Source organism: Stegodyphus dumicola, chromosome 1, assembly GCF_044657685.1.
Source record: "Stegodyphus dumicola isolate Sdum_Otavi_A_Nest chromosome 1, ASM4465768v1".
Lineage (NCBI taxonomy): Eukaryota > Metazoa > Arthropoda > Arachnida > Araneae > Eresidae > Stegodyphus > Stegodyphus dumicola.
In genome coordinates this window covers 18,711,432-18,726,813 of record NC_140768.1, presented here as the reverse complement: position 1 = coordinate 18,726,813, position 15,382 = coordinate 18,711,432, and the positions used below count along the sequence as shown (strand labels likewise).

At 33.4% G+C, this 15,382-nt stretch overlaps 1 protein-coding gene across 10 annotated transcripts in view; it reads right to left on the bottom strand.

The window, feature by feature from the left end:
- LOC118184546 (polypeptide N-acetylgalactosaminyltransferase 13-like) overlaps window positions 1-15,382 on the bottom strand; it is a 558,492-nt gene that overhangs the window by 181,450 nt on the left and 361,660 nt on the right. For 6 of the 10 annotated variants that reach the window (XM_085813176.1, XM_085813204.1, XM_085813170.1 and 3 more), the window contains exon 3: window positions 5,900-5,978. The exons of the other annotated variants lie outside the window; for them this stretch is intronic. The gene's annotated coding sequence lies outside the window, so the exon portion shown is untranslated. The remainder of the gene's footprint in view (window positions 1-5,899; window positions 5,979-15,382) is intronic. 10 annotated transcript variants of the gene reach the window in all.

Here is a 15,382-nt window from a genome sequence, read left to right as displayed (position 1 = left end):
ATAACCATTATTCGGCGTGTTATTTTAACCTAAATTATCAGAAGTTTTTTTATATAAGAAGGTCAGCAAAGTAGGAAAGTAATGGTGCAACCAAGTTCTTACAAGTTTAAGAGAGGTGAATATAAGTTTAATAAAATGGTAAAAAAAAAAAAAAAAAAAAAAAAAAAAAAATCACAAATACTAAAATATCACAAATACTGTGGTGTATAGTTGTATAGTTCTCATGTAACTAATTGGTATTCTTGGTTTAAATTGCAACAACAGTATTCAAGTATTGATATGTTAAAGAAGTTAACAGTAATGGATAATAGGAACTTTGCTTATGGTATGTTGTAAATCTAACATAATTCTGTTATCTTACGGTAAGATGCATTTAGAGGTCTTTAGAATTAAAACTCTACGTCCTATATATATAGTTATTTAGGAAGTTCTTTTTGGAGGAAAAAAAAAAAAAATCTGAAATGTTTCAGATTTTAAATTATGTCCAAAGGGGCGTTTTTTAACATTTTGTGTGTTACCTTTCTTTATTAAATATCATGTTCCTCGCACTTAAACCATAAGATCCAGTGCAACAGCAATATCGCAAAATAGTTTTAAAACGAGCATATCTTTAGAATTTCCGATACAGAGACTCACGCGCTGGAGATAAAAATGTTTTTTCTGCACAACGTTGCCATTGCTCGCTTTGAAATCCTCGAGTTTGTTAATCAAAAATTCGTCAAAGTTTTAAAAAATAGGAAATCGATCATATAACAAATTTCAAATTTCAAATTTGGTCTTCCACATGCTCATATTCGTTGGAGGATTACGTTATTCAAAATTCGATGACTCTATGTACCGTTGTTTTATCACAATACGAGAAGTATACATACATTTATGCAGATTTTTCATTATTTAATTTCTTCAAATATAATGCAGGACTCTAACATTTTGTGGCAACAGTTTGAAAAGTGAACCGACATTTATGAGTCCGACGCAAAATGCCAAAACGAAACTAATAGTCCTTCGGGATTCAAATCCCTTTGGACTAAAAAAAAAAAAAAAATTGGCCTTAAATTGACTGGTGTACGAATGTTTTCCTTGTATCCCTAAGATTCTAATGTTAAATGGTATTTAAATGTCTGAATAAGAAATGTCTTATAATCGTATATCTAAGATGTATGTTTATGCAGACTTTTTTTTTCTGAAAACCGTAATTGTAACTCTGGTCACAGGAATTTTTATAGAACTGTGTCAAATCGCATGCCTGAAATCAATATTAATGGCTGAAGTATGTCGCAAAGGACTGATTGTAAATAAGCTGTGATAAATGTATGACGTATGTATTAGAAGAAAAAATTGTAAATCCAGAAACTATGTATTGAAACGTCTGTTGCACACTGGCCTTATTTGTCCATGTATCTCTTTGTTTTAAGACTCAGTAATTGCCGTCTGGTTATGGTAGAGCGGGTAGTAGATACAGGGGTTGGACAAAAATATGGAAACACCTTTAAAAAAACACGTTTCTTTGCTTAATATGGTGTAGGAAACCCGTTGCATCCAAAACAGCTTGCAGTCTTCTCGGAATGGATAAATACAGTTCCTGTATGTTTGCCAAGGGAATATTATACCATTCTTCCTGCAAAACGGTGACAAGTTCAGATAACGATGTTGGCGGTGGATAACGAGAACGCACTTTCCGTTCCAATGTAGACCACAAAGGTTCGATAATATTCAGGTCTGGCGACTGTGGTGGCCAGGGGAGATGGGACAACTCATCCTCGTGCTCAGAAAACCAGTCCTGGACAATGTGAGCTGTGTGAACAGGGGCTTTGTCGTCTTGGAAGACATCATCACCATCGGGTAACAAAGTTTGTACCATGGGATGAACTTGATCGGCCAAAATGTTCACATAAGTCTTGGCAGTCATGTGCTCTGACACAGTTATCATGCGGCTAGCAGAGAACCACGATATGGCTGCCCAAACCATAACAGAACCCCCGCCATGTTTCACTCTTGGCAACAAGCAGTCTGTATTATAGGCTTGAGATGGCGTTCTCCAGACGTAAACTCGCCCAGAAGTGGGAAACAATGTCAAAGAAGACTCGTCAGACCATATTACTCGCTTCCACTGCTCTATAGTCCAGGCTTTATGACTTAAACACCACATTTTCCTGTTACGGGCATTAGCATCACTGATGAGTGGCTTCTCAATTGCAGCACGGCCAGCAATTCCCTGTTTATGAAGCTCCCTTCTAATTGTTTTGGTACTCACAGGGTTCGGTAACACAACATTCATTTCAGCAGTAACTTTTGCAGCTGTGGTCTTCTTATTTTTCGTCACAATTGCCCTTAATGATCGTCTGTCACGATCACTCAGGACACACTTTCGTCCGCGCTGTGATTTGGCAGATGATGTTTTTCCGCTTTTCAAATATGCGGAATAAATCTTCGATACAGTACCTCTTGAAACACTAAACACCTCGGCTATCTTGCTTACGGAAGCACGTACCATACGTGCTCCAACAATTTGCCCACGTTCGAAGTCTGTTAACTCTGACATAATGCAATGACAACCTCACATAACAGTACTCCGACAACAACTGAACTGTTTAGCACATTTACGAAGTTGTATAGGTTGCGTCAGTAGTCAAAAACGCCAGCGCCACCTACATATTTCATTAAAATCAATCTTTCTTTTCAAACATGCATTTCACAAGGTGTTTCCATATTTTTGTCCATCCACTGTAGCTTCCGGAGGCAGTGGCTTTAATCCGTGTAAGGCAGTCTGCTGGACTGCAAGGCAACGGAGCCCCTGTTCTCTGGTGTATAATAATGATAAATTTAAGAGAGGAGATGTTGTTTTTTTCATTAGTGAGAAAGTGATCATCTGAATATGAGTGAAACGGGAAAAACGAAGTCTACGAAGATTGCCTGGACATGTAGAAAGGAGGCAGTTTCAGTTTCCTAAATTGTTGATTATATTAGATTACGCAGTTTACGGAAAACAAATAAGAGTCTCCGCCTGAGCTCCACTTCAATTTGGACCGAAAGCACTTGGGAATACAATCTCAAAGTTTCGACTCTCTTTGCTCTCTACCGTCCTTTTGAGAGGACATTGGATCCAGTGCCTCTATAGCAGTCTGCTTTACGGACTTAGTGGAATTTTTAACATCAGTTTTCCTCGTCTGTTAACTGCCTTTTTGGGCGTAGCATTATTTACAGAATTTAACAATACCTTTATCTTTTACGCGTATGTCGTTGTTGTGACTTATCTTACTTGCCTGACAGTGACATCAGTACAAGCCCACGAAATTTATCCAGGCAAGGAGACAAAGATTGCACCTGTCGTTGGCAAAGAAAGCCTTGACCACCATACAGGTGAGAGCACGACTTCGCTCATTTCCGCCTCCATATGATGGCGACTAGATACAATTTTGAATTAACTAATAATTAGCTACCAATCTACCTTATGATAATCATAATAAATTTCTAGTTAATAACTTGTAACGAATGAAAATATTAATTAGAAGACCATTAAACACTAATTAATAACCATGCACACTAATTAATATTGAATTATTAGTGACTAAAAACACTAATTAATATTGAATGCTTTTACATTTATTCATTAATCTTCTAATTGTGACAGTAGACTGCACCATCCCCCCAAAAAACAAAACTGCAAAAGGAAGCATACAGCGATACCTCGATATACGAGTGCCCTGATATACAGTCAAAAGCCGTTAATCCGGACTCGTCGGGACTTCGGCGATTCCGGATTATCGATTTTTCCGAATTATAGATCATCAGTTTAAATCTGGTAAGATGGCATGCAGAAATTATAAAATTAAAAATATGAAACCGTAATTTACGAAATAAAGAACAATTATGATTTAAAGATTATCAAAATTTACAAAAAAAAGCTTAATATTTATTTGTTTACTTTATTAAACATTTCTTTCAATGTAAGTTGTTTAAGTTGCTTCGTTTTTTATGTTATAATAGATTCTCTTTAATTCTATAAACAGACATAATTTCTTGTTCGGTTACAAAGTTCCGCTGTTCAAGTCCTATAATTGCTGTGTCGAGAATACCGACTAATTTGTCAATCGAAATTTTTTCGTTTTCAATAACTTCTGTCACTTTCTTCGCTATCGGAAGCGAATTATAATGACGAGGCATTTGATTTAAATCATATCAAAGACGAGATGAAATACTACATTGAGTAAGCAATTATAAGCCAAATAAAATAAAAACATCTGCCCTTAAGATAAGGATAGTGCTGACAGATCAACTTCCAATTCATTGCACGCCGCCGCTTAAAGATAAACAAAGTTTAGATAAACAAACGTTAAAGTTTAGATAAACAAAGGATATGCTTTTATCCATTTTTTGCAGCAATTCCACTTTTTGTTTAATGGACTCCGAAAGATACTTTCGCTTTGTATATCCTTTACATATTAGTAAATATATATCGGAAATTCTATTTGACATAATCGAAAGTTCAAGCTTACTTTTATAAAATTGCTCTAACAGTCTGCAAAAAATAATAATCCGGATCCAATTCGAAGATTAAGGAACAACGCAATCTGCAACATTAACGGAAATAGATAATTAGATAATTTTAGCTTAGCTTATCCCTTATTAAGCATGACTCACATACACGTGTTTTTGATTACATAAACAAACGGGGAACTAAATGTTTCCGAATGGCGTGATTTATGACGTCTCTTTAAATCGCACTTTATTCGCACGTGGTAGTTGTTTATTGTAAGTAGAAGTTTTATATGCGCTAAAGCGTTGAGTATTTCGGTTTACAGTTCAGTTTTTAGAAAATAATTAGATCAGATTGTTAGACGTGAATTCTTTCTGTTTTTACCGTTTCAATGTCGAAGCGTCGAAAATGTTTAACAGAGCATGAAATAGCAGAAATGATGCAAAATATTTCAGATATTGATTCTGAAATTCTGATATTGATTCTGAAAGATTAACTGAAAGACGTTTTCCAAAACTTTGTTCAGAAGAGACTGATAAGAAAACGAGACGACGATGCTTCGTTTGTTCACATTCTTGGAAAAATCCTCCAAAACGGCAAATGAGTTATTACGAGTTCAAGGAATGTAACGTAGGACTGTGTGTAGATCCCTGTTTTAAAATATTTCATACGAAAAGAGAATTTTAAGTAATATATTTAGTTTTCAGATGTATAATGTTAAAAGTCATAAAATGGTGATTAATTAAAATAAAATGTGTAAAATATGCATTTAAACAAGAAATAAGGTAATTAAAGTATATATATAAAAATATCTATAAAGCATAAGCCGTTTAAATACTCTATAGAGCATTATTAAACAATGCGTTGATACTTCGGAAATTTCATGGATTTAGGCTTAGTAGCAAAAAAGCCCCCGGCCCTGGAGAGACGCTCGCGGAAGACACTGCCGGCCTCCGCGATAAGCGCGCGTTTTCGCTACCCGGCTCGAAGAGGATAGAATATGTATTTGTTATTTATAAATAAATGTTTCTTCTTGTAAATACATTTTTCTTATTCAAAAATACTTAACAAAAACAACTGAGGTGGTGTTTTGGGATTTGGAATGGATAACTGGCATTTCAATTAATTTCAATGGGGAAAATTGCTTTGAGATACGAGCAATTTGACATACGAGCAAGGTTACGGAACGAATTAAACTCGTATGTCGAGGTACAACTGTATTTCAAATTAGTTCAATTTAACAACTGTTCCAAATGATATGCGGATTCGATTTCATTCCATAACAACGAGAACCTGAAAGACTAACAATGGTAAAACACTGGTAGTTTAGATCTACGCAGTCTTATACATTGAGACTAATATGCAGCTTTCGGTCAGGACTTGTATTATGAAAAAATAATATATAATATCACATTTACTCACCAAGGAAGGACGTATTAATATTTTCCCACAAGCATGAATTTATTGGAAATGACTCCACAAATACTTTATAACTGTTTACCTAAACGAGAAAAGGAAAAAATAATAATAATAAATAAATAAACAAGAAATAAATCACTTATATTGAGAGGAGGGGAACTGAACATCAGGAGCTAAAATATGATTAAAAAAATAATTCCTGAAAAATCACATTTCTGTTTACTGTTTAGTCATGAAGTTGTTACAATTGGACTGATAACTGTACAAGACAAAAACTTGGTACACGAGAAATACAATAGTAACAATCTGTGAAAGCATGGTTGTATCTGTGTCTCATACGATGAGGGCACGCCAAGGAAGGTGGGAGAAATACCTTATACTCTATTCTAAATCTTATGTTCTTTGGGTAATTTTAACATTGCAATTTCTATTTTCACTTTTATATTGAGAAAATCCTAAGAAGAGAAAGAAAGTTTGTATTTATCAAAGTAATAAATTGTAACAAAAGGAAAAAGGGCCTTATATATTCCACATCACATCTTCAAAGTAATTTATATAGGTTAAATCATTGTGTCTGGCAGTGTTATCAGCCAGCCGTGTCCCTGATAAATTACAATCGGGTATAAAATTACGCTAATTAATTACGGGTACTTTTCCGTTTTGCCGGTGAAAGCGATAAAGTCGCCAATAATGGTACAACCGATGCCAAACGGAATATTCTCGCTGGCAACCTTTTACGCCTCATTTTCAAAACAAGTCGCAGCTTTTTCTTATCAGATTGATTGTTTCTTTCAATACTGGCATATAATTTACATAGAATTTTTATCAGATAGTTCAGTTTTATGTCTAAGGCCATTTTCGGTAATGAGGATGCAATCATAGCTCTTACCCGAAGCCGAAAATATAGAAAAGGAAAGTCATGGGTTAAATTCATCAATTCTAATGAGAATGCATTAGTGAAGTAAAACACTGCGGTTTTACATAATTTCCGAGTAAGCTATTCGTACGTATTGAAATATTTCTTGCATTTAAACTTGTGTTCCAAATTAAGATTTAACTTGAAATTAATGTAGATAATTACTGAGAGCATTAGATTTTTGTAGAGTAGTTTACGTGAGATGAGATCGCTTGGGGTCACGTGATACGAACCGGCGAATCAGGATGTTGAACCATGAAAGCATAGTAAATTCTTAAATTAATGTCTTTTTACAAATTTATTGTCTTTATTTATTGGCTTTTTTTTTATAAAGTTTTAAGCGATATTAAAATGTTTATGCCTTTAAAAAAAAAAAAAAAAAGAATTCTTAGAACTAAAATTTTTTAAATATTTTTTAGGTGTATACTGTATATTGTCGCCAATAAAGTCTGCTTGGCAAGATTTGCGCCGGCGAAACGGAAAAGTACCTAATTACGCTAAAATAAACTTGAAAAATATCGATTTATAAATCGATTGATGGAAGCGAGTTAAAAATAATCGATTAACAGGTAAATAACCACCGACCACAGAACTTTTCTTCATTTTAATCATTATTTCCTCCCGATGATCTCTGCTCCTTCCGGCCTAGGTCTGGATTAAACTTCCTGTCGCTAAGGCAGAGTGCGTAATTGTCACTGAAGAATAAATCGATTGAAAAGAAACTTTAAAGAGTGGACGGAATGACATTTATACGGAGAAACAGAGATCGATCCGGAGTAGATGCTACTGAACGTGTTCTTGGCAGTGCGTTTGCCATTAGTTGAGACATTTGACAAGAAATCACTATATTGGGTAGTTATAAGAATAGGTCAGGCTTAGAAATATCCTCTTCCCTATTCTTAAAAAATACGTCACCTACAGAGCGTCAAGTAAAGTCATAGATCACAGCAGTACATCTATAAGTGTTAAGAGTCACCGTTTTAGATTTTTGTTGTTATTTAGATACTAAGAAAACGCCTACGGGGAAATCTGATGGAGCTGGTCCCGTTTCTAGGGCAACAGCATCGCCTGCCATCAGAAAAAGTAGTGAAGTCATAAAATCATTAGTAAACGTGTTTATCGCAAACAAAAAAAATCTGATGTGTACACCACATGACTTCCTTGTACGGAATATTAAATTATACGCATTTTTTCTTGCATTTCATTTAAACTTATCGGATTGAATTAAATTTACTTCGCCGACAGCGCATAAACCATAATAGAATAAATGCATTCTTTAAAATTCACTCTAGTATTTGTTTACCATAGCGACATTCTGGCGCTAGATTCACTTAACAGTATTATATTTCGTTCATATTATAACTCATAATGCACAAAATTTATATCATTTAAAGAATAGAATTATCTAATTGTTGCCACATGTTCTATTCAAATACTATAATAAAGCTAGAACGATGTATAAAAGAAATTATGCAAACAAAACAAAAAATAAACAGTTTTTCACAGACGATTGAGTATTTCTCTTTTAATTAATTCAGTTCTCACTTCGCGAGAAGGCAAAAATTCATAAAAACTCAAAATATCTAGATTAAAAATTACCAAGTAAATCTTAAACACTTATTTCCTCGAAAAAATTCCAGAAAGGATTAAGCGTGATTTAATTGGCAATAATAAATGAAGGCGTTATCTTTGTTGTTGCGAAGCTAAGTTTCCCTATATTGGCAACAAATCCACTAGTCTGCTGTTTCAAATATAAACAAGCAATGGCCGCCATAAAAAAATTATTAGGCTTAGCGGCAATTAAACAACTTTAAAATTTTTGATAATTCTAAAAATATTGCATACAGATTTACTAAAGGCATAAAAACCTTAACCGGAAGATAAAAACAACATAATTCAATCATTTTTAAAGCAAAAAATGTACAATTTACGAACATATACGAGTAAAGAAACTGAGATCACTTAGCAGGGTAACAGAGTGGATATATATATAAATATATTTATATACGTATGGTGCGGCCGATCGCAACCAAAATACGAGGTGAACATCTACATGTTATAGCAGTCCTATATACAATATTTCAACGTTCTGAGACTACTCGTTTTTGAGTTATGCGAGATACGTACGTACGTAAGTTCTTACGTAAGTTTATAATTTTTTTGGAGGAAACGAGTATTTTATTCTGTCCTTACGTACAGATATCACGCAAAAACATCGTTAAATTGCATTCGATAGCGGTCGAAATGGATAGTTAGCTGAAATATGCTGCCTGAAACTTTTCGCGATTACAATACTTCCTTTTTACTTCGTACAAGGAAGTAAAAAGTGTAGAATAATTGTTTAAGTAAAATTTTTAAGTGTAAATAATTATATTAACCTAAGAGTTTCAATTATTCTACGACGCCAATACTTTTATATCAGGCGATAAATTAATAAATAGTTTTAGTTCCATATATTTCTTTGGAAGGGATGGTTTGGCTTATTTAAGTATCGCAGAGCACTCGAGAGCTATCTGCTTAATGGGTGGGATACTTTCGTGGATGACTTTTAAAGGGAAATGCACTATATCACTATTAGTAGAATAATGCACTATATCACTAGCATCGTACGGTGTATTAGAGCTGATATTCAAGGACTGGTGACTTAAACTTACTGAAACACTAAAAACGGGATGTACGCGTGAGTTTGTTACTACAGTTATAGTATAATATATTGTTGTGTGCGTAGGGTTCGTAACAGATTGGATAGACAGGTCTGATGATAGGTTGATAAAATTTTCTTTATATATATAAAATATAAAACCCTCTTTTACATGATTTCAGGTTTCATGAAACAAATATTTCCACCGCCTACCCGTCAGTTTCGATTTATCGGAGATCGACAGATACCACTGCTGTTGTTAAGGTAACCACAGTCAGCAGATCCATAATCTTGCATGAGACAAATATATAGAACAACAATTCCTCCAAAGCAAACAGAAATTTTCTCCTCCTAATATTAAAATGAATGCATTTAACTGAGTGAAAATTTTTTCCTATATGAGTTAAACGAAAAAATATTTTACATTTTTCAAATGCTTAATTTTTGTTGAAATAAAAAATAATAAGCACACAAATAAAGAAGTCTGAAAACTTTCAGATTTTATAGTACACCCAAAGAGGCGTTTTTTTAACATTTTGTGTGTTATCTTTATTTATTAAATACCATGTTCTTCGCCTTTAACCCATAAAATTCCCTTTGTCCCTGAGGGACTACAGTTTTCGTTTTGCGATTTTGTGTCCAATCACTCTGAATGTCCGTTTCATTTTTCAAACTGTTGCCACCAAATATTATCGTCCTGTATTATATTTGAAGAAATCAAATAATGAAGAATCTGCATACATTTATGTATGTTTTTCGCATTACGTTAAAACAACGGTACCTAGAGCCATCCAATTTTGAATGACGTAATCCTACTGCGAATATAGGCATCTGGGAAGCCCAAAACTGAAATTTGGAATTTGTTTTATTATCGATTTCATATTTCGTAAAACTTTAACGAATTTTCGAATTTTTGATCAACAAATTCAAGGATTTCAAAACGAGAAATGGCAACGTTATACAGAAAAAAACTTTTTTTTTATCTCCAGCGCCTGAAACTGTGTTTCGGAAATTCTAGAGATTTTTTTAAAAAATTATTTTGCGATATTGCTCTTGAACTGAATTTTATAGTTTAAGTGCGAAGAACCTGATATTTCATAAATAAAAATAACACACAAAATGTTAAAAACTCGAGAGCATTTGGGTTGATGTCACATCGTGCTAAAAAACACGATGTGACATTTAAAAACAGCATATCTTTAGAATTTCCGATACGCAGTCTGGCGTGCTGAAGGTAAAAATGTTTTATTACCTATTGTATTACCACTGCTCGCTTTGAAACTATTGAGCTTTTTGATAAAAAATTCGTTAAAGTTTTATAAAATACGAAATAGACAAAAAAGAAATTGCAAATTGCAAATTCATGCTTCCTGGTGCCCATGTTCAGGTGGAAGGCTACGATATTCAAAATTTGATGACTTTAGGTACCGTTGCTTTTTCCACAGTGCGAGAAACGCTTCTTCTTTATTCATTATTTATAACATTTCGTGGCAACAATTTGAAACGTGATTCGACGTAAAATGCCATTTTGAGACTAATAGACCTTCTGGGCTAACACCCGTTTGGATTAAAAATGTATGTTCGTTCCTGCAAGTTTGTAATCAAACAAAAATATTGTTGTTACTGTTTATTTTCAGTTTATTTTTTATGTATCGTTCAACATTTGTTTTATATTCATATTTTATAATTTACTTTTATATATTACACTCTATTTTCACAACTCGATTTGGACACTTGAATAAATGGGCCACTCTGTGACCCGCGGGTCATAGATTGCCAAGGCCTCCAGTAATCTGTGGCAGTAAAATACATGGCAATAGCCATGTATTACCTTCGATACCTTCGATAATTAAGTTCCAAATGCATTCTAAATAACTTGGCTTTCATGATCACAAGAAAGTGATAATAATTTTTAGAATAATAATTTAGTAGTGAGTAAAATTACTGTAGCAAAAAGCGAATAGAAAATTAACAAAAAGAGTAGGAAACAGAAGGAAGTGAATAAATATCAGAGATATTTTGATAGACTAGGCATCAGGCCTTCCACACCTGTACAAACACGAGGAGGAGCTATAGACCAATTCAACATTTGAGCTCTTTTGTGTTTACGTCAACGCACTTGGCGAAAATTTGCGCATCTGGTAACATCTATACAGCAACCTAATGACGTTTACTGAATAGAGATAATGGTCCGACTCAATAAATGCTTATGTACCTGCAGTTTCGAGTATACGCAGACGAATGATTAGGAGGTAGGTACATATTAAAAAACACATGTGATGAAAGTAAAGTTATAATTCCAGTATTAATTAGTTTACGCTTTCTAAAGGGGACCAATACACCTTAAAACATTAAGATCTTCGAATCTGTGACTGTTGCAAGAATTGGGATAACTTATTTATTTTAAAAGCAATTACTTCCAACTTTTTACAGCTGACTACATAATATAGCTCTTTTCGGAACTAGTAACCAGAAAGTTTGTGTTGCCACAAATATTTTTATAATTAGTCCAAAGGGATTTGAGTCCCGAAGGACTGTTACTTTCGTTTTGGCATTTTGCGTTGGACTCCTATAAATGTCGGTTCACTTTTCAAACTGTTGCCACAAAATGTTAGAGTCCTGCATTATATTTGAAGAAATTGAATAATGAAATAAAATGTATGTATATTTCTCGCAATGTGATAAAACAATGGTATCTACAGCCATCCAATTTTGAACGACGTAATCCTACTTCGAATATGGGCATCTGAAACACCAAATTTGAAATTTGGAATTTATTTTATTATCAATTTCATATTTTGTAAAACTGTGCCGAGTTTTTGGAACTCAACGATTTAAATTCAACAATTGGCAACACTCTACGGGGCGGGGGAAAGAACCTTTTTATCTCCAACGCGCGGAACTGTGTATCGAAACTTCTAAAGATATGCTCATTTTAAAATTATTTTGCGACATTGTTATTGAACTGAATTTTATGGTTTAAGTGCAAAGAACATGATATTTAATAAATTAAGGTAATACACAAAACGTTAAAAAAACGCCCCTTTGGACGTAATTTAAAATCTGAAACATTTCAATTTAAAAAAAAAAAATTATCTGGTTTATGACAAAATTTTTTATGCGTTCACGTCGTGTTTCCACCTTGCGCGCACAGTTTAAAACATTTTGTTGCATAAATTTATTCCATTTTTAACATATAGCTTTTATAATATTTGAAAACTATCGTGAACCAAAATTCCTAAGAATTTCATGTCAAATTTTTATTTTATTTGGAGTTGAGTTTATAAAATGTATTTTATTTAAAAAATCTGTAATATTTTCGAGCAAAAATGCTTTAATATCCAAATATTCATCAGATTTTTGGTTAAGTTAGAAGATAATGCCCATATAAAGAATTCCATCCAATTTCAAGCACGTATCATTAGCCATTTTTAAAATATCATGCGCGCAAGGTGGAAACATGACGTGAACGCATGAAACATTTTGTTACAAAGCAAATTAAATTATAACAATATTTGTGGCAACACAAACTTTATGGTTACTAGCTCCCAAAACAGCTATATTTTGTTGTCCGCTTTAAAAGTTGGAACTAATTACTTCTAAAACAAATAAAATATTCCAATTCTTGCAACAGCCACATATTCGAAGGTCTTAAGGGTTTTATGTTATACGAGTCCCTTTAAGAAAAAAATGAATTCTGATCTTCGCGAATATGTTTCATGTTGATTTCAATAATTCCATTCTAGAAATCTTTCTTTGATTATACACTGCAATCACATTTCAGAATTAAAAGAAAAAAATAGAAATGGACCAAGAAAAATAATCTCTGTCTAAATTTTTTATGTAACTCATATGGCAACATTATAACGCAGAGAATTTAAACAATCAGTTATTTATTGCACTTCTATAACAGGGTTATTCACCTGTGTTGCCAAAAGCTATGCACGGAATTCTGCTATTGAGCTTTAAACAGAATAAATGAATAAAAATAAAAATCTGAAGGTTTTTAGATTTTTATTTATTTACTAGATTATTTATATTTTATATTTTTATTTATTTATTTTTACCTGAAAGTTTATAGATTTTAATGGTCGCCCAAAAGGGTTTGCTAAGGTTTTTGACGTTCTCGTTGAGCTTGCAGCCTATCAGTCTGTTGTTACACTCACTCCTACAACCCCCCCTTTTTTTGTCTTTTTAGCTTTATTATTAAGCATCATTTTCTTCGCACGATCAATGTTCAGTTTCTTACTGAGAGATGGCTTTAAAAACGTTTTTTTTTCTCTTTTTATTATTAACGTTTTGTATGTTTACTTTTTTTAAATTAAATATCCCGTTCTTCCCATAAAATTCGATTCAACAGTAAAATCACAAAATATTTAACAGCAGCATACCTTCAGAATTTACGACAGAACAATTTCGCGCGTTAGAGATAAAATTGATTCCGTACAGTGTTGCCACCGCTCGCTTTCAAATTGTTGATTTTGTTTCTAAGGCATATTTAAATTTTATTACAGTTACTGTAATTTCGAAGCCCTTTGCTATCAACCCTTGTTTCCACTTAACAACTATCAGAAAGAATTTTTATAACCGCGTTTAATGCAAATGAGTTAGAAGAAATATTTAAGGAAGGTTCAACTTCGATAGAGAGTGTTTACCTTCGGACTAAGTCATTCTTGCAGCTATTACGCTCGGTCGTATTATACGTGCCTATTGATATTCGCTGGCTAGTTTAAATTAAAGGGTCATCACAGATAACTGTGTTTAGATTCGGCTAAGTCCGTTTAGTCAATCACAGTTTAGTTTCTTATTTCTTAGTCTGAGTTAAAGTCCGAATAGAGGCTTTCTGTAAGCCCGAGAAGGCGGCCGACTGTTATTCTTATTTGAGTGAATAAAATGGTATTTTAACGCTTCTCGAATCTATGTCTTAGTTGTTCCGAACTCAGCAAAAATTCGCTAGATAGGTACCTCGACGTTTCATCTTAGACAAAAGAGTGAGAAATGTTAATACAAAATTCTTTAAAGTTTTACAAAATATGAAACAGATGATAAAACCAATTCGGAGTTCCAAACTAGGTCTTCCAAATGCTCATATTCGGGTGGAGTACTAAGTTATTCAAAATTGGATATCTCTAGTTACTGCTGTTTTTTCACGATGAGAGAAAAATACATACATTCATGCAGATTCTTCATCATTTATTTTCTTAATATAACACAGGGAGATAATATTTGGTGGCAACAATTTTAAAAGTGACACGCCCGTTTATAGTGATTCAACGCAAAATGACGTTTGGAAACTAATATCCCATTCAGGTCTAACGTCCCTTTTCGGATAGTGATGAACGATAGACTTAACATTTGATAGTAAGAAACACTTTGAAGCAACCATACAGAATATATTTCTTTTGTTAATGGTCATTCGAAGGTTAAAGTGACATCAAAGCGCGGCTTTTAAGAGAAACCATAAACTAAACCTTTTTTTGCAAGAGGAGGGAAAAAAAATCCCAATTCTTGACCTGAATTTTATTGCAGACTATATCCTTTTACGACAACTCGTTTATTTCTTATAATTTTTTAAACGATCTATTGGGAATTGGTGTACACTGCATATAAAATATCATTTTTCTTGTTCTGCATTTAATACATCAGCGACTAAAGAATGGTTTTTCTCTAGAATGAAGAAGCGATAGAGTTAAGCTGGGCATTTTTTACTTCCTTGTACGAAGTAAAAAGTAAGTATTGTAATCGCGAAAAGTTTCAGGCAACATATTTCAACGAAAATATCCATTTTGACCGCTATCGAATGCAATTTAACGATGTTTTTGCGTGATATCTGTATGTAAGGACAGAATAAAATACTCTTTTCCTCCAAAAAAAATTATAAAACTGCTTTAAAATTAATCCTGAAGAGAATTTTTCTTGGCGTCTGTAC